Source organism: Vicugna pacos, chromosome 5 (genome assembly GCF_048564905.1).
Source record: "Vicugna pacos chromosome 5, VicPac4, whole genome shotgun sequence".
Taxonomy (NCBI): Eukaryota; Metazoa; Chordata; class Mammalia; order Artiodactyla; family Camelidae; genus Vicugna; species Vicugna pacos.
Window position 1 is genome coordinate 12,366,464 of NC_132991.1, and position 24,229 is coordinate 12,390,692.

The 24,229-nt window shown below is 36.5% G+C and overlaps 1 protein-coding gene across 8 annotated transcripts in view; it reads right to left on the bottom strand.

Moving 5' to 3' along the window:
- DPP10 (dipeptidyl peptidase like 10) overlaps window positions 1-24,229 on the bottom strand; it is a 725,696-nt gene that overhangs the window by 483,746 nt on the left and 217,721 nt on the right. Inside the window, exon 1 of one of the 8 annotated variants that reach the window (XM_072960851.1) lies at window positions 12,791-12,872. The exons of 5 other annotated variants lie outside the window; for them this stretch is intronic. The gene's annotated coding sequence lies outside the window, so the exon portion shown is untranslated. Of the gene's footprint in view, window positions 1-12,790; window positions 12,873-24,229 lie in introns of those variants that run through there. 2 more of the 8 variants (XM_072960848.1, XM_072960845.1) reach the window with 2 other exon arrangements.

Genomic DNA, 24,229 nt, shown 5'->3' on the forward strand with positions numbered 1-24,229 from the left:
TTGACTTACTATTTCTAGTTGGAATGGACATTTGAAGTGTAGTTCTATGAACTATAAAATATTCATGAACAAGAGTACTTTATGCCAAAGGAAACAATGGCATTTGTTTTTGAGATTTTGAGAAACATAAATTTACTCTTTAGTCTTGGCGTGTGTCTTGGGTTTATGGGTCATTTTATAGCACACTGATTTATGTTATCCCCAGCCTTGGATACCTGACCCTCAGCTGAAAGGCAAGTACATTGATTACTCTTTAAGTTTCTTAGTTCAGGAATGATAAAAAGGTAAATAAAGAAACAATAATTGTATCATAAAAGAGGAAGCAAGTCCAAGTAATACCAGCAACATGATTTGAACATATTGTCAACTTCCTAACTGCTATACTTGATATTCTGATATTAACAAAAGACCTGAAAGTAATACCCTGATATTATATATATACGGTTATAAAAAATAGTGACTGAAGATAGAAGAGTTAATTTAGGGAAAAGCAGTGAGTAAACACAGTGAATTTTCAAAATTACTACTTTTAAAAACTTGTTTTTAAATTTTACATATATAAGATACAATGTTTTTAAAATATAAGCTAAAAAATAAAATAAACCCTATGTTCTACTAATAACCATTACTGAATGTACTAAAGCAAGTGTGACTAAACATTTATAAATATAGAAATTTACACATATACCGTTATTATATTACATTACATACAGTTCGTATGTGTATGTGTTTGTGTATTTTTTAAATCATTGCACATTTAATGCAAATAGGCCAGGACAGAGACTGCTATTTAGCCACCCCAAAAATAGCCTTAGAGGAGGTAAGTCTATTTACATTGATTAAATCAGCTGTATTAATTGAATTGTTCCTCACCAGTTTTGTGTCTACTTAACATGCCAATAATTGAGAGAGAGGGAAAAATTCCACTATAATGGAGGGTTTTTCGATCTCTCTTAGATTTTAAGCTAAAAGATATTCTGAGACTGTCTGTGTATATAACTTCATATTTTTATACCTAACAATATACATTTCCAAGTTTATATTGTTAGACATACGTCTAATAGAAATTGCACTTTTATCATTACACCATTACCTTTATCACTAATGAAGACTTTTGCCTCAGTCTGCTTTGTCTCATGTAACGTAGCCAAAAGCGATCTTTTAATTACCATTCTTGTTAATATTTGCTTGATGTATTTTTCCCTCCTTTTTATTTTCTTTTAAATATCTTTACTGAGATATATTTGACATTCAATAAACTGAATATATTTAAACTGTTAAAAAAAATACTTGGGGCAGTAATATGTCCAGGTAGAGATTTTGTTATATCTTACAATCTCTTATAACCAAGTGTGGCCATGTGATAAAGTCCTTGGCCAGTGAACAGTAAGCAAGTCTTTGATGACGACGGAGAGTAGACTCCTTAAAAGGTTACAGACAGCTGGAGCATACTTCTTTTGCTGCCTTTCCTCCCTTCTGCTACCTGGAACACAGGCACAGTGCCTGGAACTCTAGCAGCAAGTCGGCAAATAAGTGTAAGGTGCCGGAAAAAGGACAAGCAGGGTGATCACTGCCCATCCCTGCCCTGGAATGTCAACCTCTCAATTTCTTTCGTAAGAGAAAGAAATGAGAGAAATTAGGATTGACTTTGCCTAAACCACTGTTATTTGCGGCGTTCTGATAAATGTGGCTGCACCCGACCCTCAGTGGTGATACACACACACATAAGCACATGTTTAAAACCAAGCCTAATTCCACCTGCAGTACACAACTTGTATTTCTTATTTAAAATAATGAGTGCATGTTTATGTATTATTAAGTATTATTCTTTATTGAACTGAACTTCCTCTTCAATTTAATTATAATTTCTTTAACTTACTATTATGGTGATTTAATTTGGCAAACTGAATTTTAGAGGTTTGATTTAAACATTTTTAAAATTTGATTTATTCTTAGATTCTTGTCTTTAACCTCTTGCTTTCCAATCAGTTACTTAAACTCTCTGAATAGTTTTGCCATCAGTGGGTTGCCATAAAAATTACGAGATAAAAATGCAGGCAGCTGGCACCCAGTCAGTATCCAAATAACATCAGATACTGTCAGCATCTTCATTATTGACTTGTTTAAGTCTCTCATTTCTAATCCTTTTGCATAAGATACTAACTTTAGGTATGCAAACTAGAATAAATCCTATTTCGATGTAACACGACAATAACAAAATTTACTTGAAAGTATATTTGACCCCTGAATAATGTGGGGGTTAGGGGCCCTGACCTCCTGGTACAGTTGGAAGTCGTGTGTGACTTTACAGGCGACCACAGGTATCAGTAGCTCTGCATCTGCAGAGTCAGCCAGCCTCACACCGTGTAGTGCGTATTTATTGGGAAAAGTCCACGTGCAAGTGGACCTGCACAGTCAAAACCCATGTTGTTCAGGGGTCAAAATGCACTTTTGTTTCATTGATGTTTCTGGCATCAATAAATCGCATTTGCTTTCTAAACGTAAATACATCCAAGTTTTAATGACAGCTGCTTCCATTTAAGGATTAGTACTAAGAGTAGAGAGAGAAAGAAAAGTCAGGCTGTACATTTTTCAATTCCAACTAAAATTCCACGTGGTTCTCTCTCTTTTCACATTTTGGCTCCCCTGAACAGAAACCTCTTCTAGAACCCTCTATAACTTTAAATTCAATTTCATTGATATTATCTTGAAAACATCGAGAATTTTAAACCTGAATAGAAACATAGGTTATATCATCAAAGCAAACGTGTATATGAATAGATTAATGTGATTTAGGAAAAATAAAGTTTTATATAATGTTCTGTAAGTTAGAGAGAAGCACCTATTTGAAAATCAGAGTTGCTACTTTAGTTTTTCACCTTTTACAGATAAAATGCCCTATTGAGACATACTGCATTCACATTAACTAACTATATTAAGATGAAAAGAAAGTTGGAACCATAAGTCAGAAATAAAAATCTTTGTTAACAACTTTGTCTTTGGCAAACTTCCTATAGCTAGAGGGTTAGAAGAGATATGTTTCACTTCAAGGAATGCAGTTGAGAAAGAAAGAGTACAATCCATCCGAGAAACCAATTAATCTGAGATTTTGCAGATTTGAAGAATTTACGCAAACTTCCTTCAAGTAAATAAAATAAATTCTGACAACTCTTTATTCTTTGGACTAAATTTAAAGTGAAATCTTGATTAAGTATAAGACCAACAACTACACGGAGCATCAAGTCCATCAGAGTCTGCCTCCTCTAGGCTCGGCGGACTGAAGCAAACACAGAGAGGAAAAAGTCTACTCTCAATAAATCATCATTAAGCAGATGAGAAGGATCAGAATACATTTAACATACATAATGAGGCATAAGTATTTGAGTTAAATTAGAGTTAAACAAAACAATAATGTTCACAATTATTTTAGACGTAATCCTCAGGGCTTATAGGTCAACCAGCCCATGGAGGGGTCAAGTTTGAACAGATGCAAATAATTTAAATAAAAGTCACCTTTTATTTAAATTGGACCTGTCTCTGTCATGGTAGACTGCTCACGCTCAGGGGAGGAGTGATGGCAGCAAGGCAATCTCTCTTTCCCACCCTCCTCAGTGCATCTTTTCTTATTTCTGTGCTTCGCCCACCTGCTGCTATCTCTTGTGATCCTGAGCTCTTGTGAAGATATTTTTATGTTTCAGGACATCATTTTGTAGACATCACGCCCCTCACCTCTCTCTCTCTCTTTTTTTTTTTTCTTTTATACGGTTGCACTTCAATTAACCCGCATAGAGAGACTTAGAGCTAAGAGCTCGGGGATTGAAGATTCAGGTAAGAGCTTTCTAGTAAGAAGATTATTTTAAGCTCACTCTTCCCTAGTGACTCAATTTACAGACAGTCACACTGGAGACAGCTAGAAAGGTGGCAGAAGAGTGAGACGTGTGTATATGTGTGAAGAATTATGTTTAGGGAAGAGAGGTGTTGTGTTTAGCAGTGACAGCCTCCATCCCAATGTGCCTTAAAACCATCATTAAGAAAATGAGGCCAATCACACCTACTTCTCAAAACTTTTCTTAGGAGAAAGCTGTGGAGCTTTTCTTAGTGAAGCTGTTGGAAATGGGGGGAAAGTGTTTCAAAATGTTGTGGATTCCGAGCAAGATAAGTGAACAGACACAAGTACTTGAATTCCCAAAGTACACAGACCCGCCTCGGGTAGCTGCCACGGCTGGACTGCTATTGCTTCTAATTGTACTTCTTACAATAATTGCAGTGACACATCCCTCCAAAGCCACAGGGGAAGAAAGCCATGAAACACTTTTTCAGACCAGATCCCTGACTCTTTCTCTTTCATTCTCCTCTCCACTGCTGATGGGAAGGGAGCTCCAGCTTCTGGAACATTCTCCAATAGCGTACAAGACTATCACACCTTGGGCGTACAAGGTGTTGGCATTTCCCTAGAGTTCAATACACATTTCCCCATAGAAACCATGTTTGAAATAGCATTATTACTATTCATTAATATCACGCTAGAAGTAAGTTAGTAAGAGAGACTTTGCCAGGCCAGTGTGGGAGCCTCGATGCTACATAGTATATTTTTTAGAAGTAAAGGTTTTCTTAGTGGCCAGTAACTATCTATACAATTCTGGAACAGAAGCTGTTATTAGGATGACTTCCATAACAACACTATGTTTTTTTCCTGAGAAATTTCTCCAGAAACCTAAGAAGAGTATTTACTATAAATGTCCTGAGACTTGAGGCTATGACTGACCTACCCCATGGCCTCATACTTTTACCCATTGCTCTTATTTTTTGATTTTCTCTTCCCTACATGCCCCACCCACACATCTCTGGTCCATTCTTCTCCCTTCTTCTAGATTCTTCTGCTCATACCTTGTACATGGTCCAGCATGTCTTTCAGTGACTCTCTCCTTACACAAACTTTCAATTTTAATCTCTATCACAAAGGCAAGATCTGTGTCTGGGTACAGCCGTGGCAGACAAGCTGCCTCATCAATTGCTGTGTAGTGGATTCCCTGATCTTGGGTAAGGGGTCTGCCACATTGTCATCTCTCAGTATTTATCTATTTTACAAAAGAATAAAACAATGGACATCATTTGTAGAATCAGACCTTGACACGAAGGGATGTAAAAAAAAAAAAAAAGATCTGGGTCATGTGATATATTCTAATATAAGCAACTGTCTTATCCAATGGCAGTGAGAAGACAGTGAGTAAGAAGACAAGAAAAAAAGAAAAAAGAAAACAACAACAAAAAAAAACCCACAAAACCTAGTGACTTTACTTAAATAGTAAGCTCAAAAGCCAAAACTATCACACTTCTGTGCATTCAGTGTTTGATCAGCTTACCGTACAGATTTCTTTACTGTCTGGTAACTCTCCCATTGCAAAACTTCAACAAATCCAGGATAATTATAGTCATACACAATAGCTATAATCAGCATCACTCAGGACTGCTTGATCATTTTTATGAAGCTATTCAGTCACCACAGCAGCCTTCCTGACCCCAGAGATTTATTGTTCCTCCCCTGGCACAAGGCTGGACCTTTTCACTTCCACTAGCTCTTTAAAAAAGAAAAGCCAAGTTCCTTTTTCTTTCATGGTTTGTTTGTGGACGTGAATTCTCCTTCTTCTGTAAAAGTTGTTTTTTTAAAAAAAATATGTAACTCAAAAGTCTTAATATCTTTAGTAACTTATTTCTAAAGCCCCAGATCACATCATATAAAAACTTGGCTCAAAAATACCCTAAGATAAAACCCAAACTCCTCAGAATGGTTGCAATGACGTGGCCTCACATTACACTATCAGCCTCACTTCTCTTCATTTTTCTCATGAGCCACTTCCTAAGCTCGCTGCTCACTGATTTCTCCAGTTTTGTCTATGAACTTTCCTCTACTTGAAATGCACCATTTTCCCCTCTGCATTTCTAAGTACTACCTATTATTAAGGTCCAAGCTAAAATGTCATCTTTTATAAGACAGTTTCCAATCACTTCATATAGACATTGTCTGTTTGAACCCCACTAATAATTTACTCCTTATAAGATTTAATATTTCTCAGTGTATTTTACATCAAGACATTAAATAGGAGACACGTCGTCAGATTCATCTGTGTATCACTATATGTAGTGACATTTATTTTACATATTAAATGTTGAAAAGCTATTCCCCCAAAAAAATGACCTTATGAACTAGGTTTAATCCCCAGCATATAAAGGCACCAAAAATTATTGATCAATCCCCAATGAAATATGTTACCAAAACTTTGATATGATATGTGAGAATTTCCATTTTCAAATTATGTCTTTTTTGTAATGTTCATGTGCAGTAAAAAAAAATGCACTTATTTTAAAGTCTCCCTCCTTCAAACATCACCCACACCACCATCATGATTTTCTACGGTCTTTGAACTCATTTAATCGTGTATCTAGTATTTCTTTTTTTCATCTCAGATCATGATGCAGGAACAGAAGCATGATTTGTAGACTTACACCTTGCAGAATCAATATGTAGCCTATTATTTACCCATTTGCTTTTGGCACAAAGTAAATTGTTTATGCTCTTCCTCTAGATATTCAGGAGTGGTTCTGCTCTTTCTTTTCATACTCATTAAGGATTTGCTTCCTTCTTATTCCACTCTGCACCCTTATTCACTGTCAAAGAAGAGTAACAACTTTAACTTCACCCTCTTCACCATTTGCTTTATAATAACCTATGTAGCAGCTTACCCCAGTGGGCAGCCTAATCTGTGTAGTGTCTAATTCGTCCATGCCTGCATACTCATGATGGACGAGCAGGACTGACCCACAAAGGAGAAGTCTGCAAGTGGAATCAGAGAAGCCCCTAGTGAAAAATCTAATTCTAAGAGAAGAGAGGGTGAGAGTACACAAACGTCACTCAAAACCACCAGTCAGGTCTGGCTGGAGGAACGATGGACCACAGCTCATGGTCTGGCATTTAACACATCTGCCAGCCCTTCTCCTGTGGGGCCCATAACTGAGTCCTGGAGCGAGGGAACTGCATGAAATTATAAAAGAGCATATAAAGCTAAGAGCGGCTTTACAGGAGTATCTGTCAGACACAGAAAGCACAAGGCAAAGCTGAATACTTCCTGGAGTGAGACTACATCGAAATCTCTCCTTGTGGAAGTGGCCACTCCCATCCAGCCGGCATCAGTATGTTTGGAGAAGGCACATTTACATCTTTGGTACCTTTGTTGCAGTCAATGACATGAAATGCCACTGCAACCCCCTGAATTGGAATAAAGAAAACTGGCAAAGGGGACACGGTATCCAAAATGACCTGCCATGTAATGCCCTGCTTGGGGTCAACTTGAACTAAATGGTGGGGCATATAAGGAGGCTAAAGAGCCCCCATTAGTTAGCTAGAATAGGACCGGGGGTGGGGGGTACCAGTATACTGGCTTGTTGTCTTTGCACACAATCCTTACATGGACTACATTTTCTTCTCAAACACCATCTCCCTTCTTTCCTTCATTACCAACCTTCTTGAAGGAATAAACTACATTTCCATTCCTTTATCCTTACCTCCACGCACTCTTAACCTCCTGCAATCTGACTTCCTCTCCCACCACTCTATGAACTACTCAAAGCAAGACATCATGGGCTCTTCTGCAGCAAGATCATTCACCTCTTCTCAGTTCTCATCCTATTCATTTCTCATGCGGTGTTCACCCTACAGCACCTTTTTTGGATCTTTTTTCACATCCTTCCTCCTACAGCTCCCTTTACTTGCCGGTCAACTTCATTTAGCTCATTTCAGGATCTAACGGTTCTCTTTGATAGATATCATTCACGAATTTACCTAACGTCATCTATTTGCTGTCTGCATTTAGTATTTAAGGTTCTAATATATGACATGTCAGCACAACTGCTTGGACATCCTATCTCTTTCCAAAGGTGTAACTGTTTCCTGTACACTAAGGAGTCCCCAAATCATAGACCTAATTTATATATCTTCATTAACTTTAAACCAAAATTTTAGCTTTTTGGCGAGAGCATGCAGGCACTTCACAATCAAACTGTCAAAAAACAAAATTAGACCCTATCTGAAATCACTCCCCTCTTTCTCTTCATTGTCTTCTTCTATTCTTTTTCCTGTTCATTGCATTACCATCCACCAACAATGTAAATTAAAAATAAGCACTACTCAGCCCTAAAAAAGAACAAAATGATGCCATCTGCAGCAACATGGATGGAACAAGAGATCATCATTCTAAGTGAAGTAAACCAGAAAGAGAAAGAAAAACACCACATGGTATCACTTATATGTGGAATCTAAAAAAAGACAAAAAGACACTAATGAACTCATCTATGAAACAGAAACAGACTCACAGACATAGAAAATAAACTTAGGGTTACCAGGGGGAAAGGGAGTGGGGAGGGATAAATTGGGAGTCTGAGATTTGCAAATACTAACTACTATTTATAAAATAGATAAACAACAGGTTTCTTCTGTATAGCACAGGGAACTATATTCAATATCTTGTAATAACCTATACTGAAAACGAATGTGAAAACGAATATATGTATGTATATGTATGACTGGGACATTATGCTGTACATCAGAAATTCACACATTATAAATCAACTATACTTCAATTAAATAAGTAAATAAATAATAACAAATAAAAATAAAAGTGGGGGCACTTCTCAATGTCTCTTTCTCCTTTACCTACTTCTAGTTATCCATTCTTAATAATTATGACAAATTTGTAAGTTTTCTCAGATTTTATCATTTGTGAATTCAGATATTGGTTTTATTCCCAATAAAACTCCTTGGTCAAACTGGCTGACATCTTTGGCAATAGCAGGCTTTCTAATGTCCTTGTCTTATCCATTCATTCACTTGCACAGCTGGGCATGCGCAGCATCCCTCATGAGCAAAGTCTACCTGGCTTAGTTTACATCAGTTTAGAAAAAGCTATCAGGAAGTCACGTGATCTTTTCAATAACATGAACATGATAGATATGATTATACTTGTTTTACTATCAGATTATATAATATAAAATACTAATAAGCAAAATGACTATAAATATGATACATATATATAACTATAATAAAAAGAGTTTAAATCCAGATCCAACATCCTACCCATCAATCCAGCAATATCTGTGTGTCTCATGCATCAAATTTACTCTATTCAGGACTGAAATGTCTCTTTTATCACCTCATCCTCATTCTCCTTGCCACTCTTCTAGTTCTTTTTTTGAAATTATTCTTATCTTGTGGGGGAGGGGATTTAGGTTTATTTACTTTAGTGGAGGGACTGGGGATTGAACCCAGGACCTCGTGCATGCTCAGCATGCTCTCTACCACTGAGCTATACCAACACCCTGCCCCAACTCCTCTAGTCCTGCCTCTTTCATACTTCACCCAGACTATTGCAAGAGGTTTCTCATCTGGTAGTCATCTTTCCTTTCTCTGCCGGGCTACTTATGGCCCATGCATTTGTTCACATTAATCATTCAGTTTAGAGTACTTTCAGCCAAGTCTGTACTTGGAAAGATTCACCAGGTCTTTTAAGTCTTAAATCAAGAGTTAGTTACCTTTTCTGGGAAAACCCTATTGATCTCTCCAGGTATAAGAAAGTCTTTATGCGACCATGACATGTTGGGAATTCCACTAGTAGACTGTTCACCAAATTATCTGTGCCCCCAGTTATACTGTGAATGACATGTTCTATCTTTACATAGCTAACCTGTTGCATGATGTCTGTTCTATACTGAAGGCTGTATAACTGTGCAATGAGTTAAAATACAACTTATTAACTCTATGGATAACTGGGACTAGTGACCCACACAATCATTCACCTCAAAAACATGTCTAGAGGGGGAGGGTGTAACTCAAGTGGTAGAGCACATGCTTAGCATGCACAAGGTCCTGAGTTCAATCCCCAGTACCTCCTCTAAATATAAAGAAATAAATAAACCCAATTATCCCCCCACAAAAAAAAAACCTAAATAAATAAATCACTCTTAAATTTTTTTTTTAATTTAAAAATTAATTAATTAATTTTAAAAAATCTAGTGAGAGGTGGGCTTGGAGGGTTATTAAATGTTAAACAAATTGTTAAAAGTCCACAAATGACGAATGCTGGAGAGGGTGTGGAGAAAAGGGAACCCTCCTACACTGTTGGTGGGAATGCAGTTTGGTGCAGCCGTTATGGAAAACAGTACGGAGATTCCTCAAAAGACTAAAAATAGACTTACCATATGTTCCAGCAATCCCACTCCTGGGCATATATCCAGAGGGAACCTTAATTCAAAAAGACACTTGCACCTCAGTGTTCATAGCAGAGCTATTTACAATAGCTAAGACATGTAAACAACCTGGGTGTCCATCAACAGATGACTGAATAAAGAAACTGTGGTGTATTTATATAATGGAATACTGCTCAGCCATAAAAAATAATAAAATAATGCCATTTTCAGCAATATGGATGAACCTGGAGCTTGCCATTCTAAGTGAAGTAAGCCAGAAAGAGAAAGAAAACTACCATATGATATCACTCATGTGGAATCTAAAAAAAAGACAAATGAACTTATATATAAAACAGAAACAGACTCACAGACATAGAATACAGACTTGTGGTTACTGGGGGGCAGGGGGTAGAAAGGGATAAATTGGGAGTCCGAGATTTGTAGATACTAATATATATAAAATAGATTAAAAGTTTATACTGTATAGCACAGAGAACTATATTCAATATCTTGTAGTAGCTTATGGTGAAGAATAGGAAAATGAATATATGTATGTTCATGTATGACTGAAGCATTGTGCTGTACACCAGAAATTGACACAACATTGTACACTGACTATACTTCAATTTAAAACAACGTTAAACAAATTGGATCTCTTTATTCCAAAAGTAGTTTTCTTTAGGTGTACCTCTTTCATTTCAATTCTCTGTATTCAACATCCAGATTTTTCTCACAACACATATGAGCTTAACTTCTGAATTTCATTGACTATGCTTTCCTAATAAAAATTAACATCAGTTCAAAATTCAACTTAAAAAAAACTTATAAGCTTTCTCTTATAATGATATATAAGCTACATCTTTTAATAGTTCATTTATTTTTAGACCTAAGATTCAGTTAATTAGTACTGTGACTTAATTGTTGGTCTCACTAAGATACTTATAAGGAGGTCATAAGAATTATTCCTTTTGTGATTGACTTTTAAAAGAGAAAACTTATCATGTATTAATATAGTAGCTATTGCTACTGCACCACAGAATGTTTACAACTCAGCAAAATGAAATCTGAAAGCAACGGTAAAGACAGAAAAAGTCTCGGAATACAGGCTGGAGAAATAGCGTGTACATAATTTATTCTAATACTTTTTATTTTTTATTTTATTCTCATTATGTATTCAGAATTATTACAAAAGTTTAAGATACACTATTCTGCCATATTTTTCTATTTATTTCTTCAGCTTCTACACACAAGGCATTCTCCCTCACCCTATCATTTTATGAAGTGTTCACAATGATTACTTGCAAGAATTAAGAAATATTTTACATTACCAGGCCAAAAAATTTACCACAGACAAAGCACTGTTTTAATTATGCAAGCTATTTGTTTTAGCTTTGAATTCTAACTTAAACATTGCAATTTTTATAATGCCAGAAATATTTTTATATTCCTGTCATCTTGGCGAAATATTTTGCTATGACTATGGCTTAATTATAGCAATTATAGAAGTAACTTAAAAAGGCCAATGCATCATATTGTACATATATATTATAGTTACTTATATATTAATAGACTCCTAGGATTTTATTCCCAATTCTGGTATTAATGTACACAAAAATGTCACAGAATTTCATTTTAATATCAAAAGGTTTTTCTGATCTAATTGTAATGGGTATTTAATTTTTTTATTTTAAGTTGCCACTTTCTCTAGATCAGTAAATATCCAACACAGAAGAAGATTTAGATCTTAAAAGATGACATTTATTTTTGAGATCTTCTGTAACTAGGATTAATGTGCATACCATAATTGACCTTATGCCAAAACTCGTACCAAAAGTGGGGTGCTGCCATAATTAAAATAAAAATAACTGTCACTGCCTTAGAAGGATGCCGGTACCAAGAAACTAATATTGGATACTGGCAAGATGATTTTCCAAATTATGTTTCCAAGGCAAAATATTTGGTAAAACTCTTATCTGTAGTAAATTGGGAGCCAAAATATATGCCCAGTGCTTAGTAAAACGCTAGAAACATCCACACACAGGTACACGCATATATACACACACAAACATATACATACATATATATATGTCTATATATAACCACTATTATAATTTATTTGAGAAATAAGGAAAGTTCATGTCAGGTAATAGAAGTATCACCAAATAACACTAAGAACTTACATAATAAATATTAATATCCATTTTTTATTAAACACTTTCCCTTTAAGCTTATTTTCACAATATGGGACTGTATCTTGGCTTACTTTTTTTAACAGCTATTTAAAAATTATACACCCAAATGTTGTCTACTTCAGAGCAGTCCCTGTGACAGTAAGAACAGTCAATGAACACACATAACATCAAAGGAATCCTCTCATGAGAATCTTACAATCTTTTAGACAACCCTATGACTTAAATCGATACCCATTTTCAAGATAAATTTCTCAGGCACAGAGGACTGGCTGATTTGACCAAAGTCAAACAATTAACAAAGATGAAGACTAAACCCAAGTCAGTACAGTTCTACTCCAAAGTATGAAGTGTTTCTGTCTTACACAAAGCCAAAGTACGTCTCACGAAAAGTTAAGGCGAACCGGACCTGGCTTGATTGGAGCCCAAGTCGAGCTTGTCTACTTCTTTCCTTATGACGCCATGGTTACAGAATCCTCAGGACAAACATCACTAAAGCCAGTGTAGAGGGAAGTGAGATCAATGTACTATTACTGATTCATTTTAAATCACAGTATCTAAGAATATATTGTATCATATGAATAATATTATTAGTTTTATACCAGTAATCTGTACAAAGGCAAGATTCTGATGATGTTGGAAACAATATGGATTGTGTTATTTCAGAGAAAGAGTGAAGATGAAAATATAGGAAACTAGCAGCTACCCAGGACAATCAAAACATTAGAGTTAAGCAAAATGTCTAAACATGGAATCTGTAATAAGTTAAGCCTTAGAGATATTAGGAAGATCACTTATGCTTTACATTTGCCATGAAAAGTGGCTGCTATCACTCAGTTCTTTGTTGGATCATGAGTTTTAGAGATGGAGTGACGGACTTGGTATTCGGTGCAGGATTTTTCCCGTTATTAGCCGTGCTGTTGATGAGGAAGTTACTGAAGGATGAAACACAGTTATTTTTGTTTTTATTTTGTTTTAAAAGAAGGGCGTCATTTTACCAGAGTTTTGTGAAAATTGCATTCAAATATATAGGGTTTACCTAGTACACAGCTTAGCGTGGCAGTGGGAAGCCAGAGAGGTTGTATTATTATTGTGTTGGTATCGCTGCTGCTGCCGCTATTAAGAGGCTGCAAGGGATACAAAGATTTTAAAGATTCTTAACTTGAATGCAAATTATTCAAGTCAAATTCCAAAATCTAGGAGATAAGTGTAACGCCCTTCCTTAAAATTCTTAACTCCCTGTAACACAAAGATGTTAAAGTAGTTTTCATTAATAAGGAAAGCCAGCTTACTTACTCCATGGCTCATCCTCTGAGTCCAGCTTCTCCTGCATAAGTGTCTCTTACACCTCAACGTATTTCTCATGGGTCTGAGTTCCCAAAATGCAAAACTGTCTTTTCCAGTCATCGGAACAGGAGGGTCCTAGCAGGGAAGAAGGCTACAATGGTGTCAACTTGGACGTCATCAACAATTGATTGGTGGTGGATGGCTGGCTGGCAGGCTGTTTGTGAATGATTCTACTGTGAATGGCTTTGTTCCACTGGGAGGAATGCTGTGATCAGTTAATAACGTCTGACATAGAAAAAGAAAGCAAATGAGAATCCCTGGTGTTTGTTTCGGGGGCTTATTACCAACACAAACATATTGCTTGGAAATAAGAGGACCAAAGAGGACACTACTCTTCACCCTGCTTTTCACGACTAACAGAGAAGACAGCTACTGGATTCCTAGTAGATGTCTGCAAGGGTACCTACCATCAGCTCAAAAAAGGGCAACTCTACATGAGCATATCTGCCTGCCAACCAGGTCCAGAGTGTGTTCTTAAGGATTTGGGGTAAAAGCTCTACCATCACGAAGTTACATCAGTCAGAAACCTCTCAAGCTTTTTGTATTTCATCTGTAAAAAAAGATGATGATATTTACCTCAGAGTTTTATTTTGAGGATTTAATAACTGTTTAGTAGAGTGTCAGGCACGCACAGAAAAAGCACTCAGTACGTGGCGGCAATCGCCATCATAAACCATGAAACAGCTTTCAGTGTGTGGGGACAGGGGAGTGGATACAGATTTTGTTTTGGCTGGTTGTTTTCTGCATTCCTTAGTGAAGGCAAAAGGCTTCATTTTAGTCATGATGTAAGGAACTAGGCTTGGGGCTTAGAGAGCAATTTAAACATCTCACAGAGAATTTGCCCAGGCTTCAGACTGAAGCACACAGCCCATTCCACAAAATGTACTTCTTAGGGTATTAGCCTGAAATTTCAACTTTAGGAGAATTGGAGCACTTGAGGAAATGTCCTCACATACTCAGCATTGAAATAACCAAGTAAGGCAACTTGATTTTAAAATAGAATTACATTGTTTTAAATGAGTCTGTACCACAAGCTGCATCCTTCTACTCAGTTATTTTTGTCCATAAATTGGAAACCAGAGACCTACCCACCAATATCTTAAATGATAAATACTTAAAAAATAACTGAGGAAAAGTCTGTATTATTGTTTTTACCATCCAAATCATGATTTCGACTCTCCTGCTCTCTTGGTACGTGCAAGTGTTTCTGCACCCCAGTAAACCATTTTTCTTACAAAGGCAAGTCTATTTTCTGAATTTCCTTGCATGAAGTTTTTCTAGAGCAATTTGCCTTTCCCTGTAGATATCTGAGAGGTCACACTGAGAATAAAATTAGCAAGTGTACAATAAAAGCTAAAAAAAAAAAGTTAAAAAGGAAAACCTAAGCATTTTCATGTGAAATGAGAAAGAAGCTGGAGAAAAGTTAATAGCATCTCATCCCAGAGAGAGATCTTAAATTTGCCCTTCCAGGCAACAGGAAGGTGCCAGTTTAAACTTTAGAGCAAGAGTTGATTGTCACACCAAGATCACGTTGTCAATGATGATCAAGTTCCACAGAAAGTAAAGTCCTGGCAGAAATGCAAAGATTACTAAAATAGAAGCATGCATGAGTATGCATGTGTATTGTGTAGGGTCTGAAAAAGATCTGAAATAGTCACTACTCTACAGGAGTGAGAAAGAACAGGTAATTTTTTACTTATACATTTTAGAATATTTTTTAAGCAACGAACATGCATTAGTCATATTCAGGGAAAACAACAAAAATGATCTAAAAAAAAATGTGTGCAAACAGAGACAGAGCTATCCCCTAACCAAAGTGTACACAATAAGCAGTTGCTTTTTTTCTTGCCTCCAAATGTTCCCCAGTAATGCACGAATTACAGCAGAGAAAACTCCTACCAAGAATTAAGTTTCTAAAATTTTCAGGGTCAATTTTAGGAAAGTCCAGCTATTGATCTGAGATTCCACTGTATCAGGGAGAGAAAGATCAACATGTTTATTAGTCTTCACTTTCTACGACAGTGTTTTATAAATTATGAGAGTTGACCCATTCAAAGGTTATCTAACCAGTTTAGTGGGTCATGAAGCAAATGTCTTGAAAATGGATAGATATGAATAGAAGAAATTATAAGTGCAGGGCACATAGTATAGGTAAGTATTGGGTTTAAAAAATATTTCAGGTGTGTGTGTGTGAGAGAAAGGGGGGGAAAGAGACAGAACTGGATTATGATGCAAAATATAATTCTTATGGACTGGAGGAAAATAATGATAAATACTGATCAGGATATCAAAACTGGGGGATAAGAGAATTTGAGAGAAAACAGCCATTTCTTCAACTTCATCCTATGACTTGTGAGAATCCTCCCTCTTTCTTTAAGATTGAAGTGACCTGAAAAGCATTTCCTCCACTCCATTAACTCAACTTGCTACACATTTGCGGCATAGTGTAGATGTCATGAATTTTAGATTTGTGTCCGAGATGTTCTGTTTTAAAGCCACCCGGCACAGCTGGGGCAAGAGAAGGGTCGAGAGACAGGAGAACAGAGATGGGGTGTATGCAGGAGGGTAGGGAGCAGCAGAGCCTCCATCCCCTCATTTGATGTGGCAAAAATCAGTGAGTGCTGTGTGAGTCAGAGGATGCTCTACAAGTCCTGCGGGGATTGGCATCACGTAGGTACCCACAAGAGGACTGCAAACCGGAGGAGAGGTTAGTTCCCACCTGTGACTGGCTCTGCTCGGGATTGCTCTCTGCAGAAACTGAGTCTCCACGCCAGGAAACCCAGAGTCTCTAAGAGCAGTCAAATGCATCCTCAAAGAGAACGCACTGTAATGTCTCCAAGATAAAGTGCAACACCGGGAGGAAAAGTAGGGAGCAGAGGAATGGGGTAAGGAAACAACAGGATTCTCCAACCCAAAAGATGCCTGTGGAGTGCAGTCTGGTCTGTACTGGGGACGAGGTTGGAAGAGACAGAGAACTAATAAGCACAAAGGGAGCTGTATCTTTAGACAACACTCCAGAAGTAGGTTCTTTGGTTTTTGGTTTGAGGTTTGTTTTTTTTTTTTTTAAGAAAATAGATGAAATTCTTTAAATAGCAAAAAGTACCTGAAATATGGAATCAGACTGTTTCAGAAAGCACAGTGGGAGCGGTTGTTGGAGAACATACCACCACTCACCTAGCCTCAACTGAACCGCAGGTAAACAAACATCACACACACCCACACGCATGCACACATGCACCAAACACAATCACAAACCTTTCAGTTGTTTGAAAGACCACCTTTGATTTTGTATAACAGAATACATTCTGTCCTGATAAGGCTTTAAATGGCAAGATAGCCACCTACTTGCTTTGCCACTTTAAATGCCTTTTTTAAAAGACAGTCTGCAGTCAAGATTAGAGGATTATGGACCCCATCAATAAAGTCGCTAACAGTTCATATCTATGACTCAGCTCTGGTCCCCACCAGCTATTGCCACGTATTAAATTACTTGACTTTCCTCAGCCCCAAATCACTCTGTGTTTGAAATGGAGTTGACAAACCGACATCTCAGGGTGGCTGTTGTAAGGATGTCTATTGCTGATAATATGCAATAAATACTTAGCCAGGCTGGTATATATGAGCTACTGAATAAACAGCAGCTGTTATTATGATTACTAAGAAATATTAATGCCATAAGATTAAGAGCTCAAAATGAGTGTATTCACTGCATTCAATACGCATTTTAGGGAGCTTGTCATGTGCAGTGATTATGAAAAGGAATAAAATTAGCTGTCTTGCCTTGCGCGAGGATTACGCAGCACGCTCACTGACACCGTGTGTGTCAGAAGCCCTCTCCTAACAGTGGGTACGTGCCAGCTGCACACGTGTGCAGAGGGGGAAGAAAGCACCAAACACCGGGGAACTCACCGGAGGATTCCAGGAGCCTGTGAAATCAGACCTGAAGACTGATGTGTGAGAGTTCAGACAAGAGAGGGTCAGCTCAAACACTGGAAGCAGAATAATTAAATGAGAAAGGGGACAATGTGGCACATTTAGGAACTAGCTTGTCACCTTAGCAACCCCAGGGTTCTTCAATGTCTTTTCCCCTATGCTTCGTGTTTTCTGTAAATTATAGTTAAAGCTCACTTTAAAAGCTCTGTTTTTTAGTTTCCAGGAAAAAAAAAAATGAAGGCCAGAAGTGTTCTACTAGGAGGAAGCATGACTGTAACTCAAGACTCTGAGAGCAGAAAACACACTTTTATGCTAATAACATAAATTCAGAACACAATGAAGAGACTTCTGCCAGTCAACCTGCGTGCTGAGTTAAGCAGAGTGAAGAAGGCGAGGAGGGCTCACGTGGGAACCCAGGCAGGACTCTAGACCCATGATTCTAAACGGTAGTGGGCACCAACGCCACACACAGAATTTGATGAACACACAAAGACCCTGTCTGTCCAAGCCCAGGCCTCTGTGCGCATCAGGAACTCTCCAGATGATTTCCATATCCCGCAAAGTTTGAGAAACAATGCTTTGACAAGAGATGACGTGGGGCTGATCTCGAGGAATGGCCATGGGAGTAGGAGGAGGAGTTGGAGGAAGAATCACAGAAAAGCATCAACTACGAGACTAGATTTATTCCCTGTGTCTCTACGTCTTGAATGAAAAATTTGAGGGCGAGAGCTTGTTCTGAACAGAAATAAAGAAATGTGATTTCTGGTAGGATTCATTTCCTATTAGTGATGAAATGAAAAACAGGGGAAATTCTTCTGAATTGACACTAGGTAGTCTGGTAGCTGTTGGAACTCTTTTATTCATTAACCATTCAAGAGATGGGTTTCTTTTCCAGAAAAACGAGGTGCCTGAACTAAGATAATTTCTCAAGTCCCTTCCCCTTCTAAATATAGACAGAACATGCAAAAACTTAAGTATTAATACAAATCACAGTGTAAAAATGGATACTTCAAAATTTAAATGGGAAAACGTGAGGAATATAGCAAATAAAAAAGATTACAAATATATGTACCATAGGATAAGTATACACATTTATAAGCAGAATGCATGTTGTATTTTCATGTAGAATGAGCTAAAGGTAAAAGAATATGGCCCATCTTGTTTTAAGATACAAAAGTTAGAATTATTCTTCTATACTTCATAACCTTGGATTGGTAATTTGTTAAGTAATTTTTTTTTAGTCTTTAAATCTATACTACTATTTTTCTACTACAGAATTTTAAATAAGTGAGCTTTACCTCCACTTCAAATACACAGGCTCATCAAAGTAGAGAACTCCCTGGCAGAACGTGGGTTAATTTAAACAATAAATTACAGTTTTCTCTTTTTTTCTTCTTTTGTTATGAACATTGAAACATATTTCCCCATTCACACTCCACAGATGTGGCTTGCTTCTAACTCCCGAACTCAGTTACCTAATTACTAAGTTACCTAATTTTGGTTTCACTCTTAGAACTTCCAACCTGAGTATAAATATTTAGGTCCCAATTTTTGAGTTTAAGATTACAGGCATTAGAGATAAAAAAAAATACTTACTGTATTTCTTTTCCAGCAAACTGTAAAAAATGTTACAGCACTATAAATTTTTCTCCTTATATTCTTTTATAAGTGTTTGTAGTTCGAATTTGTCACAATTAATTTGGTACCAAAAAAGCACCCTAAAAAAGTACCCCCAAGAAATACAGTAAGTCATTACCAGATCTTGAGGTTTTAAAAGAATCTCTTATAATATGATTTATTTTTTCATTAACTGCTATACTTCGTAAAATGTAAATCTTTACAAATAAGTCTAAAAACACTCCCTCTTTTCAAAGACTAAAATAATGAAAGCTCAACTGAAAAATCCTAAAGGAAAATAAATATGCACAAATGTACACAAAATGATAATTAGTCCAAGCGCTGAGAGAGTGCTAAGTGTTCATGTAGGAACTCCACCTAGAAAATAAAAAGAAAGCATAAAGAGGCTGAACACACTGTGGTATAGCCACACAAGGGGATGCTCTTCAGCAATAAAATGGAATGGACTTACTGATGCACACAACAGCAGGAATGACTGAAATGCATTAAGCTAAAGAAGCCAGTCCCCAAAGGCATAGATTGCATAACTTTATATGAAAATTGGGGACATGCAAAACTATAGAGACAAAAAAATCAATGCCTACCAAGGACTGACAGTCAAAGAGGGGGTGACTAAAGAGGGGCAAGAGGGAGTTTGGGGGAACACTTCTGTATCTTAACTGTGCTAGCAGTTATACAACTGCAGGCAGCTGTCAAAACTCAGAACTGTTCATGAAAAAGAGTGACTCATACTATATGTAAATTAAATCTCAATAAACTTGACAAAAGAAAAAGAAGAAGCATGGATTCTCACTGGAAGGTTCAGTATATTTCTGTTTTGCAAGATAAGTATTTCTAAATGATTTCATGTACTCTGAAAACTGACCTCTCTCTGACAAATAATTTATTGCTAAGTATAGCAGTCTGCACTGGAATGAAAAATCAATTTCTGTGTTTCATTAATTCCCTAGACTCTCCCACATTCACATAATCCAGAATACTTAGAACATTTTATTTTATGCAACCTACGAAGAAAGAAGCATATGAGTACTTGCAATATAACTCTAAACAGCAATTTAAAATTAAATCTTGAGGAGATCAGTCCTTTCCACATGTCTTCATGCTGTAATAATGCAAAATGTAGTGTCTGCCTGCATTCAGAGAGTATAAGAATGTTCTAGGAATATTTATCTGGAGTTTCCAGCCTTTAGTATAAACTTGAAATGTGCCGTGATATCTACAGTCTGCTCTGGTGCCTTGGTTGGGGGATTTTTTTTTTCGTTTTGTTTTTTCTTGAAATTTGTAGTTCTTCAGACAGGAACACATCCATTATGCCAAATGGAAAGCTTAACCTATTACAAATGTTTATACAAAGGTGATTCTATTAACAAGAAAAACCTGAAGTCCAAATAAGTAATCTTAAATAGTGACTTTTGCTCTGAAACCAATTTTCTCCTCGCAGGTATTTAATTACATTGTGCTTTCTCTAACTACTATTGGAAATACTGAATTGATCAAACAGCTATAAGTAGTCAAATGAGCATTTTAATAAATTCTGTTTTAGATAAAAGTCTTCAGTAAAGTGTCACTTCAAAAGTATTAAGTATTTCACTGCTGAATAAGACTACCTGACACAGTATTACATGGTAGTCCAAAGATTTCATTCATGCTTGTTAAGATTTATTTTGCCATGCGGATAACTGGTAGTGTGTTTATAAGTACTAAATTAAAAAAATATGGGTTAAATATATCTCAAATGATTTTCATGGAAATATAGACTAGAACCGCAAGATGACCAAGTGGAAACTTTTCTGACTCAAAAAGGAGGAAGGTCTTGCTGACTCCTTCTTCTCATAGTGCCTTGTAGAAATGTGTCAGATTCAACAAAAAAGTTTGGCACATAGTCACACACATTTACAACTCACAAAGCATATATAGCTAGAGCTCTCAGTAATTAAGTTTCACACTGCACAAAAAGGATGTTAACATATTGTGATAGAACATAATACTTCAGAGAGTCCAACCCAACCGCTACCAGAATTTGCTCAACGCATCATGACAACGAAATCCGCAAACCAAATGACAACAGCATTCGAAGCAACAAGATGCTTAGTATATATGCTCTGTGCTTTGAAGAGTAAGTGAAACTGAATTCAAGTTTTGTTGACACCTTCGAATAACAGCTTCCAGTGCTGTCAAATGAGACATTTGACAACTGGAGTTTTGGTGGTGATAACACTACCGTGCGTACCTACACGTACACATCTATGCATATGTCTACCTACCTACCTATATGTACCAGGCACCACACTATGTATGTCACACTCACTGCTAATTCTTATATCCATTCTTCAGAATACAGATAGACAGATAGATAGAGATAGATAGAGATAGATCTGTATCTTGAAAAATGGATATAAGAATTAGAAGTACACACATAAAATACATAGTATAGTGTGCAGTCCAGCAGTAGTGAACTATTATTACAATTCCCTTTCAAACTTCTCAAGAACCGTCAAAAGCAGAACATATACTCGAGCCTGCGCTATAAAAATCAACTGCATCCCTATCATGTAATAAATAGTGAGGAAATAAATACAATCTAATGTTGCTTATTTTCAAGGAGCTCACTTTACAGTCTAGAAATTAAAATTACTCAGCCTCTTACTGGGTACAGACAGGTAAATGCAAGCCTATGTTATGAGTGTTTATTATCTTTGGCTGAAGAATTAAAACCCACTTCCACTTTTTTAAACTGTTATTTTGAACTCGCTGTGCCCCTGTTTATCATTCATAAAATGGGGATAATAATAGTTACTTTAGATACTTTGATAACTAATATAATGCATATTATGACTAACCACAGAGCCTAATGCATAGTAAGCATTCAATGCAATTGATTATGGATATCAGGGTGTGTAATAATAGTGCTTCTAAAACCAATAACTTAATTGACCTCAATCTGAACATATAATATTGGCTTCCTTTAGTAAACAAAAAATTTTATTTTAAAATCTAGTTGTGTTTCACTCAATTAAAACACAATTCAGTAGTATTTTCTGTTTAAATACTGGTCTGAAAAACAATCATCACAAAACTGATTTGTAGTTCAGAGACATTAGAGAACCAAACGTTAGACGTGGAAATCAGAAACATATTTTAGTGTAATTATTTCCAGTATATACTACCCTACAGAGGATTTCCTGGGCACGGGAAGTAAGCCAAAGATTCTACTCACAGTATTCTCCAGGAGAAAGTTTAGATGGAATATACAGCTTGGTTCAAACGGACTGAAAGGAAACAAGATCTCACTGCCTCCAATTACAAAATTAAAAGGAGACCAGAATCTTTGCAACATCAGCATTATTTACATTATTCTGTGCTTTTTGAGGGGAGTTTAGGAAAACCTAAGAAATCAATGTTTTTTAAAGGAACTTTTCTTTCTTAACAAAATTTGACATGGCCACTGCTTTGAATCTTATGCCAGTGCAATAACTGGAAACCATATAGTGTAAAAGAAATACATTCTCCTAAGGTACATATTTCATTCAAATGCCATGCTTGAAGAAAGCCAGGTCTAAGTACAAGTAAAGGAATAAAGTTTTTTCTAGAAAATGTAAGAATCCAGCAGAACTTCCTTACTACACACTGATTACAGTCACAGGAAAGATACGTAAGGCTAGAGGTCATGTTTCAAGAACAACAGAATCCTTTTTCCTCTCCTAAGACCTCAAAGCTACTTAACTCTTGAGATCAACATTTTACATATATTTGACAGCTAAGATACTAGGGATGTGAAGTAACATTTTACATTAGCAAATGCAAAAACAGAAAGTGTGCCCTTCTGAATGCAAGTCAAGAAGCTGTGTCCAGGAAGAATAACTATGTGAAATATTCAGTTCAGCGCAACACATGTTGACTGAGTCCTTTAAAGAAACTAAGAATGAACTCCTGGACAAAACATCCATAATTAATTAAGACACTGGATCTGGAACTTCGCCTGCCCTTAAGAATGAATATAATCGCATGGGTGAGACACAAAAACAAATAATAACAATAAGAATTAAAAGGCATATAACAAACAGGCAGAGCAGGGCATGGAGGAGGTATACATGAACCTAGCAGAGCTGTGAGAGAAAATGATGCTTGAGTTGAGTCTTGGAGTGAGTAGGTTAGAGAGGTAAATACGGCAAGGAAAAGTCTAGACATAAGTAATACTTCTGTGAGCAAAGGCAAAAAGAAACTGAAAAAAGGCTTACCATATGATCCAGCAATCCCATTCCTGGTCATATATCTGGAAGGAACTCTTAATTTGAAAAGACACCTGCACCCCAATGTTCATAGGAGCACTATATACAATAGCCAAGGCATGGAAGCAAGCTAAATATCCATCAACAGATGACTGGATAAAGAAGTTGTGGCATATTTATACAATGGAATACTACTCAGCCATAAAAATAATAAAAGAATGCCATTTGCAGCAACATGAATGGACCTGGAGATATTTTCTAAGCCAGAAAGAGAAAGAAAAAATACCATATGATATCACTCATATGTGGAATCTAAAAAAAAAAAAAAAAAGGAAAAGAAAAAAGAGGACACTAATGAATTCATCTTCAGAATAGAAAAAGACTCTCAGAGATAGTAAACAATCTTATGGTTACTGGGGGAGAGGGGAAGAGATAAATTTGGGAGTTTGAGATTTGCAAATGTTAACCACTATATAGAAAAACAGATAAAAAACAAATTTCTTCCATACAGCACAGGGAACTATATTCAGTATCTTGTAATAACCTTTAATGAAAAAGAATATGAAAACAAATACATGTGACTGGGACACATGCCTGGGACACTGTGCTGTACACCAGAAATCGACACATTGTAACTGACTATGCTTCAATTTAAAA